The 21,461-nt window shown below is 48.2% G+C and overlaps 1 protein-coding gene and 1 pseudogene across 1 annotated transcript in view; both read left to right on the top strand.

Annotated features, from left to right (window-relative positions):
* Positions 1 to 21,461, top strand: part of LOC126540657 (mannose-P-dolichol utilization defect 1 protein-like) — a 68,015-nt gene that overhangs the window by 7,485 nt on the left and 39,069 nt on the right. The gene's annotated exons all lie outside the window — the stretch shown is intronic.
* Positions 10,560 to 10,739, top strand: LOC126541067 (U2 spliceosomal RNA; annotated as a pseudogene).

Genomic DNA, 21,461 nt, shown 5'->3' with positions numbered 1-21,461 from the left:
CTGCTCTAGGTACTGTACAGGTCAGTACAGAATTCTTCTGCTACTTTTACTATATCTTAGAAATTGCTAATGATATTACCCTACTTATCTCTCAGTGCATACATCTTGGTTTGTCGAATGCCAAATTTCCTTTTTACTGATTTCAAGCTGCTTCCATTTTTCATGGCTTCCTCAGTCTTTCTCACACTATAATTTTCGAATATCCCTTATTTCCACCGTGTTGATCAGTTTTGACAGTTCCGCGAATTCTATCTGATCTCTTGAATTGGACACTGTCATACTTTGTCATCTCTTTGTTAGGTCCTTCATTACTTTGGAGAGCTTACCTATTGGTTGCTTTGGCATCTTCCCTCCCACAATTAGTGCTTCTGTAGCCAGCCTTCATTCATTTCCTCTATGTCATCTTCAGCTCTCTGTTCTAAGGCTGCATATTTGTTTGCAAGTACCAGCCTGAATTTGTCTGCTTAACCCTTACTGCATCTAGGTTGGCCTGTTTCTTCTTGACCAATTTTACTCTTTTTCTCTTCAAATTGAGATGAATCCTAGCCCTCACTAACCTATGATCACTGCACTTTACCCTACCGAACACTTCTACATACTGCACTGTGCTGGGATCGACAGAAAGTATGAAATCCATTTCAGTTCTTGTTTCACCTTTAGGGCTTTTCCAGGTCCACTTTTTGTTCCAACGCTTCCTGAAGAAGGTGTTCATTATTCGCAGCTTATTCCTTTCTGCAAGTTCTACCAGCATCTCTCCTCTAGCATTTCTAGAGTCGACGCTGTAATGGCCAATTGCTTGTTCGCTAGCCTGCTTTTCCCCCACTTTTGCATCAAAGTCACCCATTACTACAGTATACTGAACTTGCACTTTTCTCATCGCTAATTCAACATCTTCATAAAACTGATCTAATTCATCACCATCATGAATGGATGTTAGTACGTAGGCTTGTACTACCTCTAATCTATAGCTCTTACTAAGTTTGATTATGACTACTGCTACCCTCTTACTAATCCTCTAGAATTCGTCAATGTTGCCCGCTATGTTCTTATGGATTAGGAATCCTACCCCATATTGCTTCTTATCTGGAAGACCTCTACAACAGAAGACGTGGCCATCAGTCAGCACTGTATAAGCCGGTCCAGTTCTTCTAATCCCACTAAGGCCGACAATATGCCAAACAATGTCTGATAGTTCCTCAAAGAGTTCTGCTAAGAGCCTCACTCGACAGAGTTCCGGTGTTAAAGGTTGATAGGGTCAGTTTTCATTGGCGGCCTGTCTGGGTCCAGAAATTCTTAGCACCCTTTGCTGCATTACAGGTCTGACCACCGCCCTGGTCAGGCTCCACGGCTGCTGGGGACAGGGCCATGGGTTAAATGTAGGAATCATGAGGGAGGTAGTGGCCAAATACTCCACCAGGGAGGCCGATTCCTGTTCTGACCTTCCTAGTTTGGTTGTACTTGGATTAGTATAGCCCCACTCGCCCTTGGCATCTTTTGCCTGTGTCAGGCACCACTCCGAGCCTGGAATTGTGAGCAATACCAGTTTTGAAAACTTGTCAGAGAACTTCGGTCATAGCTTTCAAAATGATGTGTATGGCTTTTATGTGTTGAACAAACTTCAGTGAGAATTGAGATCAAGGTTGTTTTACACACATGGTCACATTGTGTTACCGTTTAGGCTTCTGTAGCCTTTTTTTCTGACTTTCATATTTTAAGGGTAGCGGCACTAACCAAAATAATTGTTGAAAGATTGTGGGCATCACATTTAGAATTGTTGCGTAAAATTGGGGCTAACAACTTGCATTAGACATGTTACATTGACTTTTACACTTTTGTTTCAAGATAAAATTTAAAGGGGTTGGGACACCAAATTTTGAGGCTATAAAAAGCTTGTTGTAGGCTGCTTCCGTATGCAAGGACACCCAGGATGAGGTATTGGACGCTGCAAACATTTCAAAATAATTTTAATTCATCTCCAAAAAGTAATTAAAAACTCCTTCTCGTAGTCGAGACCCATCGCTAGCGCGGCAGTTACTACGTCACAGAGGAGGAACGAAAATACTGACGTCATAGCACACTAGCACAAAAACGTGACGTATGATGAGTAGTGATGAAATGCCGATTACGGAGCCTGCTGAGCCGAGCGACCGAGCATAGCCCCCACTATGAACGAGCTACAGGCATATAGAAATCCTTTCTTAATGCAAAGAAGGGGTAAGGCGTGCAGACACGGACACAAGAGGAGAGAAGTGGACAACACGAACGCCGCACGGCGGCCCGCGAACGGCAAACTGCGTGCGGCGAGTTGCCGTGCGGACGGGCCTTTACACGTTTGAGTGTAACACTAGCCGGCCGACTCCGAAAGGGACCAGGATATGCGGCGTTCGTGTTGTCCGCTTCTCTCCTCGCATAGTTGCATAGTTCGGCAGCTCGGAGAGGTCTCTCGTTCGCTTGGCCTTTCTGAAAGTGAGGGCCCGTCCACGTTACCGGCACATAAACTCGCCGCATGCTGCTTGCCGTTCCCGGGCCCCCGTGCGACGGCGGTTTTGCTCGCGAACGGCGAGATTTCCTTGCCGTAGAGAGGACGGGCCCGGGACCCATTTGTGCGGCAGCCGTACGGCGAAGCGGCCAATCAGCGACCGAGGAGGGGTCACTCTGGCACCGACGGCAGCTTCACCGCCTCTGATCGTTCGCCGCCGCTGATATCGTTGCTAGGCCGTTTCCGGTACACTTCGAAGCTAAGGCTTACGGCGCTTCGGAATGAATCACCGACTCTCACAAGCCGCAATATTTTCTTACCGTTGTTGTCGCTCTTCGCAATAATTATAATAATCGCGACATGCACTTCGAATCGCCAGTTGTTGACCTCTGCTGGCAGAGCACGCGTATGCGCGAGCAGACGACGCAGCATAGTTTTACGTTACTATTTTTTGTGGCCCACGTGACCAAGCCATGTTGCGTCTCCCCCTCTGTGACGTCATAGCATCCCCCGGAGCCCAGAAACCGAAATCGCTCGGTATAATAATGCTATTATTAAATTATTTATCGGATATATATGATTCCCGCTGTGTGTATCGTGCTCCCTGACGCATGACGCAACGTTTGAATCAACAAACGCGTGAACGAAAATTTTGATGTCTTCACCCCGTTAAGCGCAGACAAGGCAGACACTACATTTATGAGCTTTTCAGTGTTATTTGTTAGTGGTGCACAAAACATGATGCTCTTTTAGATGGCACTTTTTGCCTGAACGTTCCCATTTCATCCCTGATAAAGGTCTCCCCTCCTCCTCTCTCCCACATTTTTACTTTTTGGTCTCTGATCAAATGGCAAGAAGTGTCTGTGAGACTCGAGGACATTATGAATTCATGCAGAAGGAGTTTTGCAATGCTGCCATGTGTACCTTTTGCTGCATTTGCATTGCTAGCCACTTGTCAAAATACTCAAGGAACCTGTATTCTATTGCAGGTGTGAACTAGGTTCGCTGATGTACTGATATTTTCTTTAATTTTTTATGGTTGACACAGCTGTTGCCCTTATTCGCAACACCAGTTAATGTAAATTCTTGAGTCATTTGGTCCTGAGTGATTTGGTGAACAAAGAGAGAGAGAGAGAGAGAGAGGATAAAGATAAATGAAAGGCAGGGAGGTTAACTAGGACTGAACCCAGCTGCATCCCTGCACTGGAGGAAGGCAAAATGGGAGGGAAAGGTTAAGAGAAGAAGAGAAAGTTCGCTTTGGATAACGCCGGTGTAGTAACAGTTCTCTGCGCTGTGTCACAGACGGCCACTCAATCCGGATCACGGGCAATCACTCAGTCTGATAGTTTTCAGAAATCACAGCAGTGCGTTTGTGGCCTTTTGGTAGCTTTGATAAGCAAGGTCACGGCCCCGAGATTTTGTTCAAGGCTAATTGTTTTCTGTCGAATTGATTTAGAGCTGTGCAGAAGTCATGCCATTCATTTTCAAGGGATGGGCAGTAGCACAGGAGGTGTTCTACAGTGTCCTCAACACAGCAGGCATTGCACTCGGCGCTATCAGCCATTCCAATCAAAAAGGTATATGCATTGGTGAATTAAACCCCCAGGAATAAATGGCACAGCATTGTTTCTTCACTTCGCGGAAGCCCAGGTAACAGCCGCAGTTGCATAGATCGGTCGAGAGAATGCAAACGATGGCGAGTGAAGTGAGGTGTGTGCCACTTCTCCAATGTCATACGATGTACTAGCTTGCTTATGTGTTGGGCTGTGGCTGTCCTCAATAAAGGTACGGAATCAAGGTTTGTTCCTTTGTGTGCTTTTCTAGCAGCTTTGTCAGCGAGGTCATTGTTAGAGATACCACAATGAACTGACAACCAGTGAAACGTGACGTCGTGTCCTTTTGCGATCACATGATGGCGTGTTTCTCGTATCTCAGACACGAGTTGTTTCCAGCACCCACAACAAAGTGCTGAAAAAAAGACATTGGTGGGCTGCCTTGGAATCGCAGAATATTGCCAGCCGGTTGGTGGTTAATTTAATCAACAGCGCCTTACAGAGCAACAAGCTCCAAACGTGTTGACATTGTGATGTGAGAAATCCTGTTTCAGATGTTTATTGGTCGTGATGGGATAACCACTGTGCCAGTGGAGCTAGTCTGAGTGGAAGAGCCTTCCCTATATATGTAGGCTTGGTGAAAGTAAAAATTATGCAAACAATCCAGAGTTGCTTGCTTCAAGGCCCAGGTAGACAAGTCACTCTTCATTCTTATTCTTGGAACAGAAAGGTGCACTTCAGGTCGTCGTAAACACCACAAACCTGACTGTGAATGTGCCGAGGGTGTGAAGCCTAATGGTAGGGAGTCACAATGAGTGCTGACTACATTGGAGAATGACGCCTGTGGTCATCGTTCTGGCAGGCGAGCAAGATAGCTTGATTGTATCCGTGAAATGTGGTGAATATGCGTTCTCTGTGTGTAGGTGCTAATGTAGGTCATGATCAGATGGTCTTGAGCCATTATAACTGTTCCTGCTGCTGAGGCACTCTGCAGAAGGCCGAGGCAAATGCATAGTGCCTGTGCTTGCATGCTCTGAAGTGCTCGAAGGTTTGACTTGCAAGTTTTAGAAAGCACAGCAGAGCTATATCATAGAAATCTCGCAAAAAGTGGTCGTTACAACTGTAGCATGTATCCCACTGATGATCTCCATGTTTTGCCCGTGATAAAATTGAAGACGTGGACAATAGATGGGAACTTCTTCATTTGACGAACAAGGTGTGACTTATGGCTAAGGCTTGATTTTATGACTGAAATGGAAAATTGCCATCTACCCGAATGTAGCTTGAAGCTAGAAAGGAAACCCATACGGGTTTCTTAGACAGAAAGCTTTGCAGTGGTGGAAAAGTTTGTCTTGCTCCGGGTTCAAGATGAATTTCCTTAACTGCAAAGCTTTCTTTCTGAAAAACTCGTTCGGACTTCTTTTGTAGCTTCATGCTACATCCGGGTGGGTGACTTCTTTCCCTTTCATGTCATTTCCTCCACCTTGAAGGATTCCGCAAAACTGATTTGCCAGATTCTATAGGTGATTATTAAACAAACTTTCTTTGCGAACACCCTTGCGCCTCTCTTGTGTCGCTGAATAGCTATAGCTCACACTCGATGATGATAAAGTGGTGCCTTTTCCTTTGAAACTGGTGGCCGTTACAATGACGGCCGTGCAAAAAAAAAAAAAAAAAACTACAAAGGTGTGTTTCAGGAAGAGTGGCCGGCTTCTTGCCTTCAACGCACACCCACATAACCACGGACACTTCTCCCTCGGACTTCCATTGACGCTGTTGGCAACGCCGTCGCCGCCGTGATGTTTCTTATAAAGTCTAAGGGCGATAACATCATTGCAGCGCGCCGTATGCTGTAAGTGCGAGTGAATGCGTGCGGGGGTGAGCCGACAGTGGCGGCTCAACTGGCGCGCGCAAGGGAGTAAGGCGGGGAGGAAGCGCGCCGTCTTCCGTCGTGCGCAAGGCACCGGGGGGAGATAGGGAAGGGGCGTTCTACTCCAGCGGCGGCTGCGTATGGCGCGGCCGCGCGGGCCCAGTCTTGAAAGTAGAGTGCATTAGAATAAGGTTGAGTGGCTGGGGCCTGATGGGGCGACTCATGTTTTGCAGTGATTCGCGCGACAACGAAAAATACTCTGGCGTGGCTGCGATCGTATTGGACTGGGCCGCATCAAGGTCGCACCGTTGGAAAATGCTGGCGATACTTCTCGCGCTCTGGTATATGCGTTCAGACCGTATGACACGTATTCATGCCTTAGGAATAGATGCCTTTCTTTCTCTTATTTCATTTTCTTTAATGCCGCTCGGTGATTGCGCGTGCCTTGCGGCCGCAGTGTCGGCTTTCATTCTACTATGTCGTTGTACGGTTCCCTTTGGAGAGCAAATAATTACCTTGTTCTTCAAGTAGCATGTATCTCGCGTGTATTTTTGCGCATATAGTTTTCCATCAGTAGGTGTTGCGTAACGCAGACGGAAAGACATGTAAACTTCCTGCTTGCCACTTCAAATAAAACATATCTGTCCCATCCGGCGCCCTGTACTCGGATTTACGGGAAATATTCATATATATATATATATATATATATATATATATTGTGGTGTTCTCCTCCCGTACTCTTGGGACAAAGGAACGACAACACAGTAGTGCAAACAATCACAAGGGCATTTATTGCACCTTTCATAGATCAATGCCTGCTAGCCGAGTTGCTATCTCCAAAACATGCTGATGGGCGCGCGACAAATCTAGAAGTCCGACTCACCGCGACCGGATAGCGAGCGAATATGTTCGCCCCATGCTGGATCCCAACGCCTGGTCGTTCGCATGTACGGTCACGCGACGGTGGCGCCTTCCAAGGCGGCCACGCGAGACGGTCTCGCAGAAGCATGGATCGGCGCACGCGCGGCATGGCACGTCCGTACTGCTTGCTGTCCCGAACCAAAGAGAGAGCGCCTTCTCTTTCAGCGCCCAAGTAACCCCGCCTGTCGGCGGCGTTAGCAGCGCAACACTCGCGCCATCTCTCGTACTGCGCCTCAACCACTCCGACCGCCGCGGGCGCCACGCCACGCGAGCCGTGCGGGAAAACAACATATCAGGGGACGCGTTATGCGGGAAAAAACATCGGGGGACGCGCGAGTCGCGCGTCCTCACAATATATATATATATATATATATATATGTATGTCTGTGTGTGTGTGTGTGTGTGTGTGTGTGTGTGTGTGTGTGTGTAAAGAAATAGTGCCATATATGTAAAGAAATCAGTACCATTCCACTCTGTGAAGGCGGATGACCAGCGACGCTGTGTATGTGGGCCCCTTTATGGCGAACTGTCCGTTACCGTACGTCAAACGCCGTATGCACACAAATGGAAGGCGAGGCGCGACTAGTGACTCCACGATGTTGAGCGTCGATCGGAAGATGATGGGCAAGGTGTCTACCAACCGGGAAAACCGGGAATTCTCAGGAATTTTGAGTAGTCTGGAAAAACTCGGAGAATTTGTGCCTCTATCAGGGAAAATTTGCTGTAATTTTCTTGAAGGTGTCGTAAGTCCCGGTAAAGCTGACTCGAGTAGCAGACAGGAATCGTAATGAATCGTCTTTGACGCTTTGTCGTCGGCTGGAGGGGTTTCCAGTGTACAGTCAACGACCGACTTTCCGTATGCCCGATAATTTGGACGGCTTCGCGGCACGACCACGTACTCAATGTATTGTAACCCCTGAAATTTTGGACACAAGAACCCTTTGCCGTCCGATTTTCCGGACTTTTTGCCGTGTTCGCAGGTCCAAAGCAGCATTAATCAAAACCACCACCGCTGCCGTTTTGATTACCTCGCCGCCTCGAACCGGCTCTCTCGCACGCGGATCCGCTGGCAGCCGCAGCCACCACTGCGACAACGCTACATCTAGCTACTTCGACGTTAGCTATTAAGCTTGTTGCCCTTGGGTGTCGTGTTTTTCATTGAAAAAATTCGCTGCTGTCAGCAATGTCACCGACTGCGCCTTTGTGGTCCTCGCGATTGGCTTAGAAGCTTGGAAAGCACGGTGCGTTGCATAATGCCGGTTTCAGAAAGTCAGCTTCGCCTCTTTACAGAAATGCTGCTTGGTGAAGCATACGAAAAGTATTGCAGTGAAGCATAACAAGATAGGGAAGGGGTTATTGCCACGAGACACAGTATGTATTCCTCAATTATACACACGCGCATCCGGTATCTCCTGTTACAGTACGAGCACCTATATGCCTAATACGCGTACCGGCAGGCCTTCAGAGCGTTTTCAGAAGTGCCTGTGGAGGTTTGAGCCCGTAAGGGCAGTAAATGACATGCATTTATTTTTTTTCCTACTGGCCGATTTTTCGGACGTTTTCGGGGCCCCTAGGGAGTTCGAAAAATCGGACTTGGACTGCGCAACTGACCAAGAAGATGCTTCAAATTGTCCGTGGGGCGAAAGAGGGGCGGAAGGAGGACAAGAACAGATAGAACCTACGCATTGAGGCATGAACAGGAAAGGAAGCGTGCTGCCGCCGTTTTGAAGGAGCTTGAGCTTGAGCTCAAAAAATAGTGTTGGCTGATGCCGAGATGCAGGTGTCCCTCATACAAACCAAAATAAACTCTTTAAAGCCGTGAAACACAACACTGAGGCGTTGTGCGCGGGCTGAGAGTATGTCAGGACAGTTGAGGTTGACACACCAGCAGTTGAGAGAGAATCTCAATTGTGACAAAGTTCGGGCCTCATGCCACTGGGCTTGCTATCAGTTGATAGAAATAGCGCATATTAGAAAATAGTCTGCATATCTTTTTTATTCGTATTTGAGGATGTCCGACTCGATTTGCAATTTCTTTCGAAAACATTTTATTTACTGTGCATTTTACTAACCCCTCCTTTCTATGCTCTTCTTGAATAACATAAACACTACTCCTTAGTATTCAAACTGAATTAATTCGTTTTTTTATGTTTTTCTTATGCTTACTAGAGAGTGACAGTACCCGCCGTGGTTGCTCAGTGGCTATGGTGTTGGGCTGCTGAGCACGAGGTCGCGGGATCGAATCCCGGCCACGGCGGCCGCATTTCGATGGGGGCGAAATGCGAAAACACCCGTGTGCTTAGATTTAGGTGCACGTTAAAGAACCCCAGGTGGTCGAAATTTCCGGAGTCCTCCACTACGGCGTGCCTCATAATCAGAAAGTGGTTTTGGCACGTAAAACCCAATAATTTTTTTTTAGAGAGTGCCAGTATCTGGCGACGTAATTTAAGCCCGTCTTGACATAAAACACAGGTCTGCGTCACTCAGGGAATTTTGCAAAGGCACTCAGGGAATGGAATGGAATGGAAAACTTTATTGACTCTTTTAAGGTTTTAGCGGGTCGAGGCCGAAGTCTTCATTCTTGAAGCTTGGGTCCTCTTCAGCCATGGATGGGCCCCTAGTCCAGGGCTCCACTGAGCCGGGCCGCCTCGCACGCGTGCGCTATTAGAGCTCTTTGAGCCTCTAGCTCGCGGCTGGTGAGCCAGCTCTCCCATTGCTCCGCACTTGGTGTTTTGTGTTTGTGGAAAGCCTGGTTTCTTGTACACTCCCATGTAATGTGGTATAATGTTGGTTTAGCTCCACACCATGGACAGGTTGCGCTATACTGCATGGGGAACATCCTACTTAGTATGTGTAGGTTTGGGAAGGAGCCCGTTTGCAGTCTCCGCCATCCTGCGGCCTCCTCCTTTGTTAATGCTTTATGTGGTGGGGGATATTGATATCTTAGCCCCTTATAGAGGTTTAATAGCTCTGAATAGCTGTTTCCGCAGTTGATCTGTGGCTCCTCTGGGGTGGTTGACGTTCCTGCTCGGCTGGTCATCCCTCGAGCTAGGCTGTCTGCCCCTTCGTTGCCCCTGATCCCTGCGTGGCTTGGTATCCAGATAACGTTATGTGTGGGTTGTCCCTCAGCGATTGGAACTCTGCTGAGGATCTTGAGCGCCGTGTTACTAATTCTGCCTCTTATATAGCTCCGGCACGCCTCTTGTGAATCTGTTAGAATATTGAGGGATCAGGGAAAACCTGGAAAACACGGAATTTGGAAATGTCATCTTGGTAGACACCCTGATGGGGCGCAGGGGGGTACACGTACCTATGTATTGTTGCAAAACGCGGTGCGTCACCTTTTACTAACGACTCCCGGCATGTACAGACACGCACGTCACCGCACTACGAGGGCACACACTGCTTCACCGCAGCCAAGGCGATCGTGCGTTGGTCGACGTCCCGCAGTGCAGTAATGGTTGTGAGGTCACTCGAAAACCAGAAGCGGCCACACGCAACGCGGGCCACAAAAAATTGGTTCTCCACAAGCTCCCTCTGAGACCTGGCCGTTGCTCCGGTGAAAAGTTCCAAGTTTGCGGGATCGGGGCCACATGGGCGGTTGGCATTTCTTTCCGCCTCGTGGTCCTGGCAGGCAGCACGCTTACGGGACCGCCACCACGGGAGAGCGGAAGGAAAGGAAGGGAGAAACGCCAGCGCATGGAACGCCGACAAAGAGAGCGGTGCGAACGTAGACATGACCGACGCAGGTCAAAGTGTAGTACCTGTTGCTATCAGCTTAATATGTTATATGGGTTGTATTTGGACCTAAGATATTAAACTTATTTTTGCAAGTTGTCGGAGTACTTAAAGCCTTTTTCACCTCCGCCGCGGGTCGGCCCAGTATTGCACTATTTTCGGGATCGGCCCATGTATGGGGAGAAATTCTCGATCTACACGGCTCGATAGACGCACTCAAATTTTTCCAGAGCCTAGCCATATGTAGCTTCGCTGTAAATACTGCTACGCAACATTCCACTCTTGTTTCTAGCTTCCTCGCGTAAGAGAATGCGGAGTTATTAGTACGGGTTCTTTTATTGCGATCGGACCTCGGGCGCCGGAAACGGTTTAGGTAGCCATTATATTTGATAATCTTTGGCCCGGAAACCGTGTGAAATTTTTTGTCCAGTCCATATTAAAAAAAAAAGAAACAAAGTGAAGCGGTAGCTTAATTAGTGGCTAATAGTGGATGTGGCGTTGCACAGCTTAAGCTCGAGCTAACAGGTTCAAATCAGGTCGCGGAATTAGATGGGAACGAAATGTACTCGTGTACTTCTGTGTAGGTTAAAGACGTTAAAGAACCCCAGGGGGTGAGAACTGGAAGGGAGGCGTATTCTGTAAGAGTCTACCTATAGTGCAAACCGTCCATTTCAGCCGCTGCTTATTGGATGCAGCTGTATGAGCGACGAGTATACGATCGGCCCTAGCCTATCAGGAACGACCGAAATGGACAGTACACGAGGTGGACTCTTACAGAATACCTCCCCTGAATAGGGTGCCTCATAATCATATCGCCAGACGTATAACGCCTTGATTTGTTTAGTTAAAGAAAAGAGAGAAGATAGCTGCGGCCTTAGGCTTTCTTATAGGGGTGTAAACAAAAGAAATTATTCTCGAGCCCGATTTCCGAGAAAGACATGGCACGTTTCTCTTATATTTCATACGTAAATGTAATGCTGTTCCCAACTGCACTTTCTGATACGATCTCGACCAGCTGAGGTGGGTCTTCACCGCAAGAATCGGGAAACGACGACGAAGCCAGGCATCGTGATGATGAAGAAAAATTAGGAAAGATTGTATTCACTTCATTGGTACATGGTTGTGGCTCTCCGAGTCTCGAGCGGTTCTGATCTACCACGGGGGCCAGGACGGCCTTGAATAACCCCTCTTTCCTTCGCTGAGGGAATCCACCGGCCAATCAAAACGCCGAATCGTTCACCACCTCCGTCGCCTCCCACTGGTCGTCAGCGTGCCGCTCGGGCGCTGTCCTCTATGAGGTACTCGTGTACGTGGTGCACCTGTCTCCAACGTGTCACAATAGGAGGCAGTCACCTGTCGTAGATGCTTTCCCCCGGGAAGGACCGCTTTCATCGATAATTGGCCACTTCTTGACGGTCAGGAGGGCGACGTTGCTGTCTTGAAGCGAAGTGAATGATGAGGCGTGAACATCAACCGTGACAGCTGCGTGTTGCTGGTGGGGCTTTCCTCTGTCGCCAGGTGTGGTAGTCGATGGCTTCTTGGAAAACTTAGGTCGATCGTAGCAGTCCGCTCAACTAAGCAGCTTCTGTATTATAAACGGCTGCTTTCTGTTATCCGGTGCACTATCATGATGATAATAATGAAGCAATTAAAGGAACGGCATGCCTCACATACACGTAGAGATATTTGTCCATCTGCTGTGCTCGTTGAAGCAAAGTGTGGTACCACATTGAGCACCCAGTTTTAATGTGTTGCAGACATGGTGAGACTAAAAAAAAAAGTTTCTTTCCTGAATCAAGTTAGCTGATTTACAGGCTGCCCCACAACAGTGCGTTTATATTGAATGACAAATAAGAACTTGATGAGCAGAACTGATTAGCCCTCGTGCGTTAATTTTATCAGGAACTGACGCATCTCTGTGCAACAGCCACGACTCTCCAGCAGAGCAATCATTTGGAATAAAAGTCCTCACTTGCATCGGCCCCTCACTTTCGAGACTTCAAAAGTGCTGTTGTGCGTTACATTCGAACGGAAACGGCTATTCGATCATTTTTAATCGTTCATTAAAAGTCGAATACGATGTGAATAGCAAATACCATTCGATTAGACTATGTTTCTACTTCATGTCGCGTGCTGGCACTTGAAATAGATCGCCAGACAAGCCGCGGAGATTACATTGGTAAAGACTTCCCGTTCTCCCCCATTCAGTCTGAGTACATATACAATATCTTTTCCCTATACGTATAACACTGTTCATATTAACGTCCAATAATTGCCTTGATTCGTTTTCTCGTATAGTCGATTGGTTCACCTGGGGCTGGTGCAGCTTTTAAAAAATGCACGTGATTTCCAAAACACGCTTATTCCGGTCGGGAGTTTTCACTTTTTCGATCAGTGCATTTAGAATATTTCATAATTTTTCTCTTGCATGTATGTCGTGGATATAGGTGTTTATGTACCCTTAGATTTACCTAGAAGCGGATTGGTCATCTGTATCTCTTCGCGCCACGCAGTTAATAAACCTGGTTTATTTCACTATAATATTGTTTTCTTTGATCATTGTCCCTAATCAATATTCCACCAAGACGCGTGCACAAAATGACACGATATCAGTAAATAATGTTTACGTACCTTGTGTTGCAGTCACTAGTGATCATGAATCACTTTGTTTAGTATGACAGGGGTCGTCATCATTTATTCTTTGTCATTTCTATGAATCAGTTTCATTAAGCTTCTCTTTTCGGGATGTATAGCAGACACGGTCGAAATGCTCGTGGTCACTAGTGGTTTGTCCAGTGCACTCGACTATTTAAATACAATAACTATGTGAATTTCAAATAAAAGGTAATTTAAATGGTGATTCATCTGTAATAATTAGGAGCAGAGAAGTCTGAGTCACTAGTAATTACAAACCACTTGTTACTATGATTGCCTTTATTTTCGGTGTCGTCGTTGGGTATAGGATGAAAGTGTCATAAACAAGTCGTTACGTGAACAATATGACAAATACCGAGAGTGACTAGTGCTAGTCGGTTTTCAAGTTTTGTGTTGTCGGGTATATACAGGCCTTTACTTCAAGGGTATCAAATATAGAGTTATTGAAAACGAAAATCACATTTCTACTGTGACAGCTAATGCCGTCATTCGCCCGCGTCGCCAGTGTCGGGTATTGAAGCGACGATAAATTAAGGATTAGTTGAAAAATATTGCGAAAGACGCCTGGTAGCTATGGATCGCTGATAATATTGAGCTGCTCAATATACTCGTATTCTTACACAGCATAGCTGTGTCATTCGAGGGCTAACTCATTTCATATAAAGGGAAATGGTGCAAGGAGCAAGGAGGCTGCAACGCGCTGGATGCTTGCCGTTGGCTGACGTGAGCAGAACGTCGCCTCGAGAACCGCGACTACGCGCGCGCGGTAGCCTCCAAGTTTTGGTTTCGCTCACTTTGGTAGCCGAATTTCGTCGAGCTGCAGTTCTGCGAGCGATCTCATTTTTCCGGACCCAAAAAGATGAAATGGCTTCTACCTATGACTTGTACTAAGATATGTCTCCGATAAGATCAACGACCACGCTGAAATGAAAAGTTTAAAAGTTTTTTGCCTATTATAATTTTGCTAAGTAGTGGCTGATTACCTCGCATCACTTGTCACCCCGCGGTCACCATGGCTGTGAAAGAACTGTCCTTTTGTTTCAAAGGAGCTATTTTAATATATTGCTAAATGTCCTCGTCGAAACACCCGGCATAGGCGCACTGGCAGACAGGCAAGGTAAACACGCTAACAGCCCATGCACGGACGTCTTCCTCGACAGGCTCCGTGACATGACCGTTGGGGTAGCGGAAGCACCGTAGCGGCGCTTGTTAGAATGTGAATGATGTAGCTAAATTATGCCTTGTAAAACGACATGCGTGGACGGCATCAGTTTGTAACTTGGAAGGCGACTTGATAGCATCGACGTGGGCCATTTTTAATTACAAAATGTTAAATATAAGTGTTGTAATGATGTATTGATAAATAATTATAATCAATGATAGATAATTAGCGCTGGTAATTATAACACCACTAAGCCTTCTTAGGACCTTGCAGGGGTCGATGTAGCATAAAAATATCGTTTCTGGGACAGTCCGATACGGTGATTTGGAGACCATAGAAGAACGAGACTCCGAGTAAAGAAGTGAACGTTCCGGTGGGGACGGTGGTATTGGGTCTTTTGCTTGCCGTATTGAGTATTTTGCAGTTTGCTGCTCTATAACACTGTTTTGGTCAGGATTAAAACACTGCTATAAAGCAGCAGTAAAGTTACTAATAAGTAAAGTAAACATTCATGTTATTAGAATTGCGTACCCTTTGGGCGTTACTAACTAAAAGCTATTGAAAGATTATTTTTAAACATGCTGCCCATTAAGTTATGCGTGTGCATTGCGGCGCAGTTCAGCAGATGGTTCAAATGGTCAAAATATTTCAAAATATTCAAAATTCATTGTTCAACACTCCTGGGTACGTCAATAAATAAATAAATAAATAAATAGTTTGTTTACCAGAACACCTTGTTGCTTATCTTCATAGCAGAGCACTTTAGTATATGTGAGCGTATTCACCATTATTCCCACTCCGCTCTTAACATTCGTAACCACTATTGACTCAAATTATTCATTTCATAGTTATCGTAATTGAATGGCCCATGTTGTGAAGTCGGGGGTCCATGTGGCCACGACTGTTCCATGGATGGTGCCGTGCCTGGTGCCGGGAGAAAGAAAGGACCTGAGTGACGTTTAAGAGAACACTAAGATGTTTATACTTGAAGGTACATGATTGAGTTTTACAAACACGGCTCTAACTCTCGGAGCACACTACATGCCTTTGCACCCACCGCAGTTGCTCAGTGGCTATGGTGTTGGGCTGCTGAGCACGAGGTCGCGGGATCGAATCCCGGCCAAGGAGGCCGCATTTCGATGGGGGCTAAATGCGAAAACACCCGCGATAGTCGGAGGGCGACGTTATCTTGAAGTGAGCCGTAATTTCGGGGCGTTCTAAAAGCTGAAGATCTGGAACATCACTGCTTGTCCGTAAGACTCAGGTGATGCTGATTTAGTCGCCTTGAGTGACAGGCTGACCAAACTGGCCTTCTGGCAGGCTGCATGGCCAAACTTGCCAGCTCCATACACACTTGGCCTAATGGGCCCTCCGTTTCTTGTGCTTTTTCTGGCCATCCAGTCGAACTTGCCGCCTCCGTGCACACTTGGCCTAACGGGCCCTCCATTTCTTGAGCTTATTCTGGTAGGCTGGCGGAACTTGCCGCCTCCGTACACACTTAACCTAACGGACCGTACATTTCTTGTGTTTTGTCGGTTGGTTGAACTTGCCGCCTCCGTGCACACTTGGCCTAACGGGCCCTCCATTTCTTGGGCTTTTTCTGGCAGGCTGGCCGAACTTGCCACCTCCGTACACACTCGGCCTAACGGGCCCTCCATTTCTTGTGCTTTTGTCGGTTGGTTGAACTTGCCACCTCCGTACACACTTGGCCAAACGGTCCCTCCATTTCTTGTGCTTTTTCTGGCAGGCTGGCCGAACTTGCATCCTCCGTACACACTTAGTTTAACGGACCCTCCATTTCTTGTACTTTTTCTGGCAGGCTGGCCGAACTTCCATCCTCCGTACACACTTAGTTTAACGGGCCTTCCAGTTCTTGTGCTTTTGTCGGTTGGTTGAGCTTGCCGCCTCCGTGCACACTTGGCCCGACGGGCCCTCCATTTCTTGTGCTTTTTCTGGCAGGCTTGCCGAACTTGCCACCTCCGTACACACACGGCCTAACGGGCCCCCCATATCTTGTGCTTTTTGTGGCAGGCTGGCTGAACTTGCCGCCTCCGTACACACTTGGCCTAACGGGTCCTCCAATTCTTGGGCTTTTTTCTGGCAGGCGGGCCGTACTTGCATTCTCCGTACACACTTAGTTTAACGGGCCTTCCAGTTCTTGTGCTTTTGTCGGTTGGTTGAACTTGCCGCCTGCGTACACTCTTGGCCCGACGGGCCCTCCATTTCTTGTGCTTTTTCTGGCAGGCTTGCTGAACTTGCATCCTCCGTACACACTTAGTTTAACGGGCCTTCCAGTTCTTGTGCTTTTGTCGGTTGATTGAACTTGCCGCCTCCGTACACACTTGGCCTAACGGGCCCTCCATTTCTTGTGCTTTTTCTGGCAGTCGGGCCGAACTTGCATCCTCCGTACACACTTAGTTTAACGGGCCTTCCAGTTCTTGTGCTTTTGTCGGTTGGTTGAACTTGCCGCCTCCGTACACACATGGCCTAACGGGCCCTCCATGTCTTGTGCTTTTTCTGGCAGGCTGGCCGAACTTGCATCCTCCGTACACACTTAGTTTAACTGGCCTTCCAGTTCTTGTGCTTTTGTCGGTTAGTTGAACTTGCCGCCTCCGTACACACTTGGCCTAACGGGCCCTCCATTTCTTGTGCTTTTTCTGGCAGGCGGGCCGAACTTGCATCCTCCGTACACACTTAGTTTAACGGGCCTTCCAGTTCTTGTGCTTTTGTCGGTTGGTTGAACTTGCCGCCTCCGTACACACATGGCCTAACGGGCCCTCCATTTCTTGTGCTTTTTCTGGCAGGCTGGCCGAACTTGCATCCTCCGTACACACTTAGTTTAACGGGCCTTCCAGTTCTTGTGCTTTTGTCGGTTGATTGAACTTTCCGCCTCCGTACACACTTGGCCTAACGGGCCCTCCATTTCTTGTGCTTTTTCTGGCAGTCGGGCCGAACTTGCATCCTCCGTACACACTTAGTTTAACGGGCCTTCCAGTTCTTGTGCTTTTGTCGGTTGGTTGAACTTGCCGCCTCCGTACACACATGGCCTAACGGGCCCTCCATTTCTTGTGCTTTTTCTGGCAGGCGGGCCGAACTTGCATCCTCCGTACACACTTAGTTTAACGGGCCTTCCAGTTCTTGTGCTTTTGTCGGTAGGTTGAACTTGCCGCCTCCGTACACACATGGCCTAACGGGCCCTCCATTTCTTGTGCTTTTTCTGGCAGGCTGGCCGAACTTGCATCCTCCGTACACACTTAGTTTAACGGGCCTTCCAGTTCTTGTGCTTTTGTCGGTTGATTGAACTTGCCGCCTCCGTACACACTTGGCCTAACGGGCCCTCCATTTCTTGTGCTTTTTCTGGCAGTCGGGCCGAACTTGCATCCTCCGTACACACTTAGTTTAACGGGCCTTCCAGTTCTTGTGCTTTTGTCGGTTGTTTGAACTTGCCGCCTGCGTACACTCTTGGCCCGACGGGCCCTCCATTTCTTGTGCTTTTTCTGGCAGGCTTGCTGAACTTGCATCCTCCGTACACACTTAGTTTAACGGGCCTTCCAGTTCTTGTGCTTTTGTCGGTTGATTGAACTTGCCGCCTCCGTACACACTTGGCCTAACGGGCCCTCCATTTCTTGTGCTTTTTCTGGCAGTCGGGCCGAACTTGCATCCTCCGTACACACTTAGTTTAACGGGCCTTCCAGTTCTTGTGCTTTTGTCGGTTGGTTGAACTTGCCGCCTCCGTACACACATGGCCTAACGGGCCCTCCATTTCTTGTGCTTTTTCTGGCAGGCTGGCCGAACTTGCATCCTCCGTACACACTTAGTTTAACGGGCCTTCCAGTTCTTGTGCTTTTGTCGGTTGATTGAACTTGCCGCCTCCGTACACACTTGGCCTAACGGGCCCTCCATTTCTTGTGCTTTTTCTGGCAGTCGGGCCGAACTTGCATCCTCCGTACACACTTAGTTTAACGGGTCTTCCAGTTCTTGTGCTTTTGTCGGTTGATTGAACTTGCCGCCTCCGTACACACTTGGCCTAACGGGCCCTCCATTTCTTGTGCTTTTTCTGGCAGTCGGGCCGAACTTGCATCCTCCGTACACACTTAGTTTAACGGGCCTTCCAGTTTTTGTGCTTTTGTCGGTTGGTTGAACTTGCCGCCTCCGTACACACATGGCCTAACGGGCCCTCCATTTCTTGTGCTTTTTCTGGCAGGCTGGCCGAACTTGCATCCTCCGTACATACTTAGTTTAACTGGCCTTCCAGTTCTTGTGCTTTTGTCGGTTGGTTGAACTTGCCGCCTCCGTACACACTTGGCCTAACGGGCCCTCCATTTCTTGTGCTTTTTCTGGCAGGCGGGCCGAACTTGCATCCTCCGTACACACTTAGTTTAACGGGCCTTCCAGTTCTTGTGCTTTTGTCGGTTGGTTGAACTTGCCGCCTCCGTACACACATGGCCTAACGGGCCCTCCATTTCTTGTGCTTTTTCTGGCAGGCTGGCCGAACTTGCATCCTCCGTACACACTTAGTTTAACGGGCCTTCCAGTTCTTGTGCTTTTGTCGGTCGATTGAACTTGCCGCCTCCGTACACACTTGGCCTAACGGGCCCTCCATTTCTTGTGCTTTTTCTGGCAGTCGGGCCGAACTTGCATCCTCCGTACACACTTAGTTTAACGGGCCTTCCAGTTCTTGTGCTTTTGTCGGTTGGTTGAACTTGCCGCCTCCGTACACACATGGCCTAACGGGCCCTCCATTTCTTGTGCTTTTTCTGGCAGGCTGGCCGAACTTGCATCCTCCGTACACACTTAGTTTAACGGGCCTTCCCGTTCTTGTGCTTTTGTCGGTTGATTGAACTTGCCGCCTCCGTACACACTTGGCCTAACGGGCCCTCCATTTCTTGTGCTTTTTCTGGCAGGCTGGCCGAACTTGCATCCTCCGTACACACTTAGTTTAACGGGCCCTCCAGTTCTTGTGCTTTTGTTGGTTGGTTGAACTTGCCGCCTCCGTGCACACTTGACCCAACGGGCCCTCAATTTCTTGGGCTTTTTCTGGCAGGCTGGCCGAACTTGCCACCTCCGTACACACTCGGCCTAACGGGCCCTCCATTTCTTGTGCTTTTTCTGGCTGGCTGGCCGGACTTGCCACCTCCGTATACACTTGGCCTAACGGGCCCTCCGTTTCTTGTGCGGGAGAACCCCCGCTCCCTACTACCTTCCTCTCTCTTCCGGCTACTAACATGTTTGATTCGTAACTGCGCGCAGCTGCCTCGAGAATTGTTCCATGGTCCTCAGACCACTGCTCATAGGAAATATGCCTATCAGCCCCAGAGTCTCCTCCCGTGCTTTTGCCCTGAAAGCTTCCATATTTGAGAAGGATTCTCCTCGTTCCGTCAGCGTTTGATCCGGCCTATTCGAACAGCCAAAGCTGACTTCCTCTGGCAGGCTGGCCAATATTGCCGCCTCCGGACGCAGCTGGCCCTTCTCCGAAAGCTGTCGCATATAGGGTTTCTACAGTTGCAAGTTTTTATCGGAGTCCTGAATTGTGGCAAACACCACCCGCTTTTCACATCTCCTGACCATGTGGCCTTCTCCTCCGCCGTTGTAAACAAAACTCTCCCGCGCCTCCAACGCGGGTGCACTGTTTGTGGGGCTCTTCTTTGCTTGCGATAATTTAGGGGCGACATCCTCATTCTGCTGATGCGTGCCGGGGGAATTTGAAGTCTATGGTTTAAAATTCCCACGGAAAGACTTGTTACCCTTTTGCTTCCCGGAACCAAATACCGCTTTGTCGCTTCTCTGATTGTTGCAGCATAGGGCGGAAACTTCGGCGCGTGCAGCAATCCTCGGCAAATTCTGCCGCTCTCTCTTTTTGGCCTTCCAAGTTGGCGTGAAATGCCGCCTTAACCTTGTCGTATTCTCGTGCTTTCTCCTCGGGCAAGCAGTTCATGAAACACTAAGCGATACTAAACGGGATCAGCGCTGGTAATTTCTCGGTCCACAAGTCCCGACTGACACCCTCTTTCTCACTTGTTCAAAATCGACGAGAAAATTAACTACATCCGCGTCTGCCCTGAAAGTGTGGAGCTGAAATCGCGCTGTCTACAATCTAAGCATCTTACTTTTCCGCTCAAGCTCTTTCATCCTAAGAGCTAGCGTGCTATTTCGCTGCCTCCTGCTCGCGCCGCTCGAGTTCCTCTGCTTCAGGCTTGCACCTTTCTGCCTCACGCTCGCGGCTCTGCACTCCTCTGCCTTTTGCACTTTTCCGGCAATGGTTTCCCAAGCCTCATCAGCTTCCTCGACTGTCAGATCTGACTTCATGACGTCCAGAAGTGCTTCTTTCGTTTTTGCGGTGCCGGCGGAAATGCCCAACTCTTCGCAAATTAGAAGGAGGTCCCGCCCTTTGAATTTATCCATAGCGACCTTGTTTACTTTCAAAGTTTACCCTTTCTTAAAAGTGAAATTCACTATTTAAAGAAGGTCAATTTCCAAAATGGTGCCCGCCAGAAAACCCAAACATACTCTCCTAGCATCTGCTTACTTGTACTAGAGATATTTCTGGCGACATGAAGAGCAAAAAAATAACAGGCACTAGCTAGCCCATCCATATCGCTACCATCAGGAGATTGCAGAATTTCTCTGTGCTCCTTCCTTACAAAAGATTTCACGGCCTCACCGGCCTCCTCCCAGCTCCCCTTCTCATTCTGCAAAAGCTCTAATTATTTCCTTCTGCCTTTCGCAGGGCTAACCGAATGCCCGTTTTCTCACGACTTTCGAGGAGTTCTTGGATATTAAGGTTATCCATGCTTACAGTGCACCCTGTGTTTCTTCCCCACTAGTAATTCAGCCCACGAGACACTATATTCTTGGTCCGCGTGACGAAATAACTGAACACCCAACACCATTACCGACTGCCTGCGCTAATGAGTCTGGCGAAAAGAGAAGAAAACACGTAGCACTCACCACAATGATGTAGCCAACGCCGACCGATCCCATAAGTTGCCAGCCACTGTTGTGAAACTCGGGGGGTCCGTGCGGCCATGGAGGTTCCATGGATGGTGCCGGGAGGAGGAAAGGTCCTGAGCGACGTTTAAGAGA

This window comes from Dermacentor andersoni, chromosome 2 (assembly GCF_023375885.2).
Source record: "Dermacentor andersoni chromosome 2, qqDerAnde1_hic_scaffold, whole genome shotgun sequence".
Taxonomy (NCBI): domain Eukaryota; kingdom Metazoa; phylum Arthropoda; class Arachnida; order Ixodida; family Ixodidae; genus Dermacentor; species Dermacentor andersoni.
Note: the sequence above shows the minus strand (reverse complement) of the source record. Positions and strands in the feature narration are given on the sequence as shown.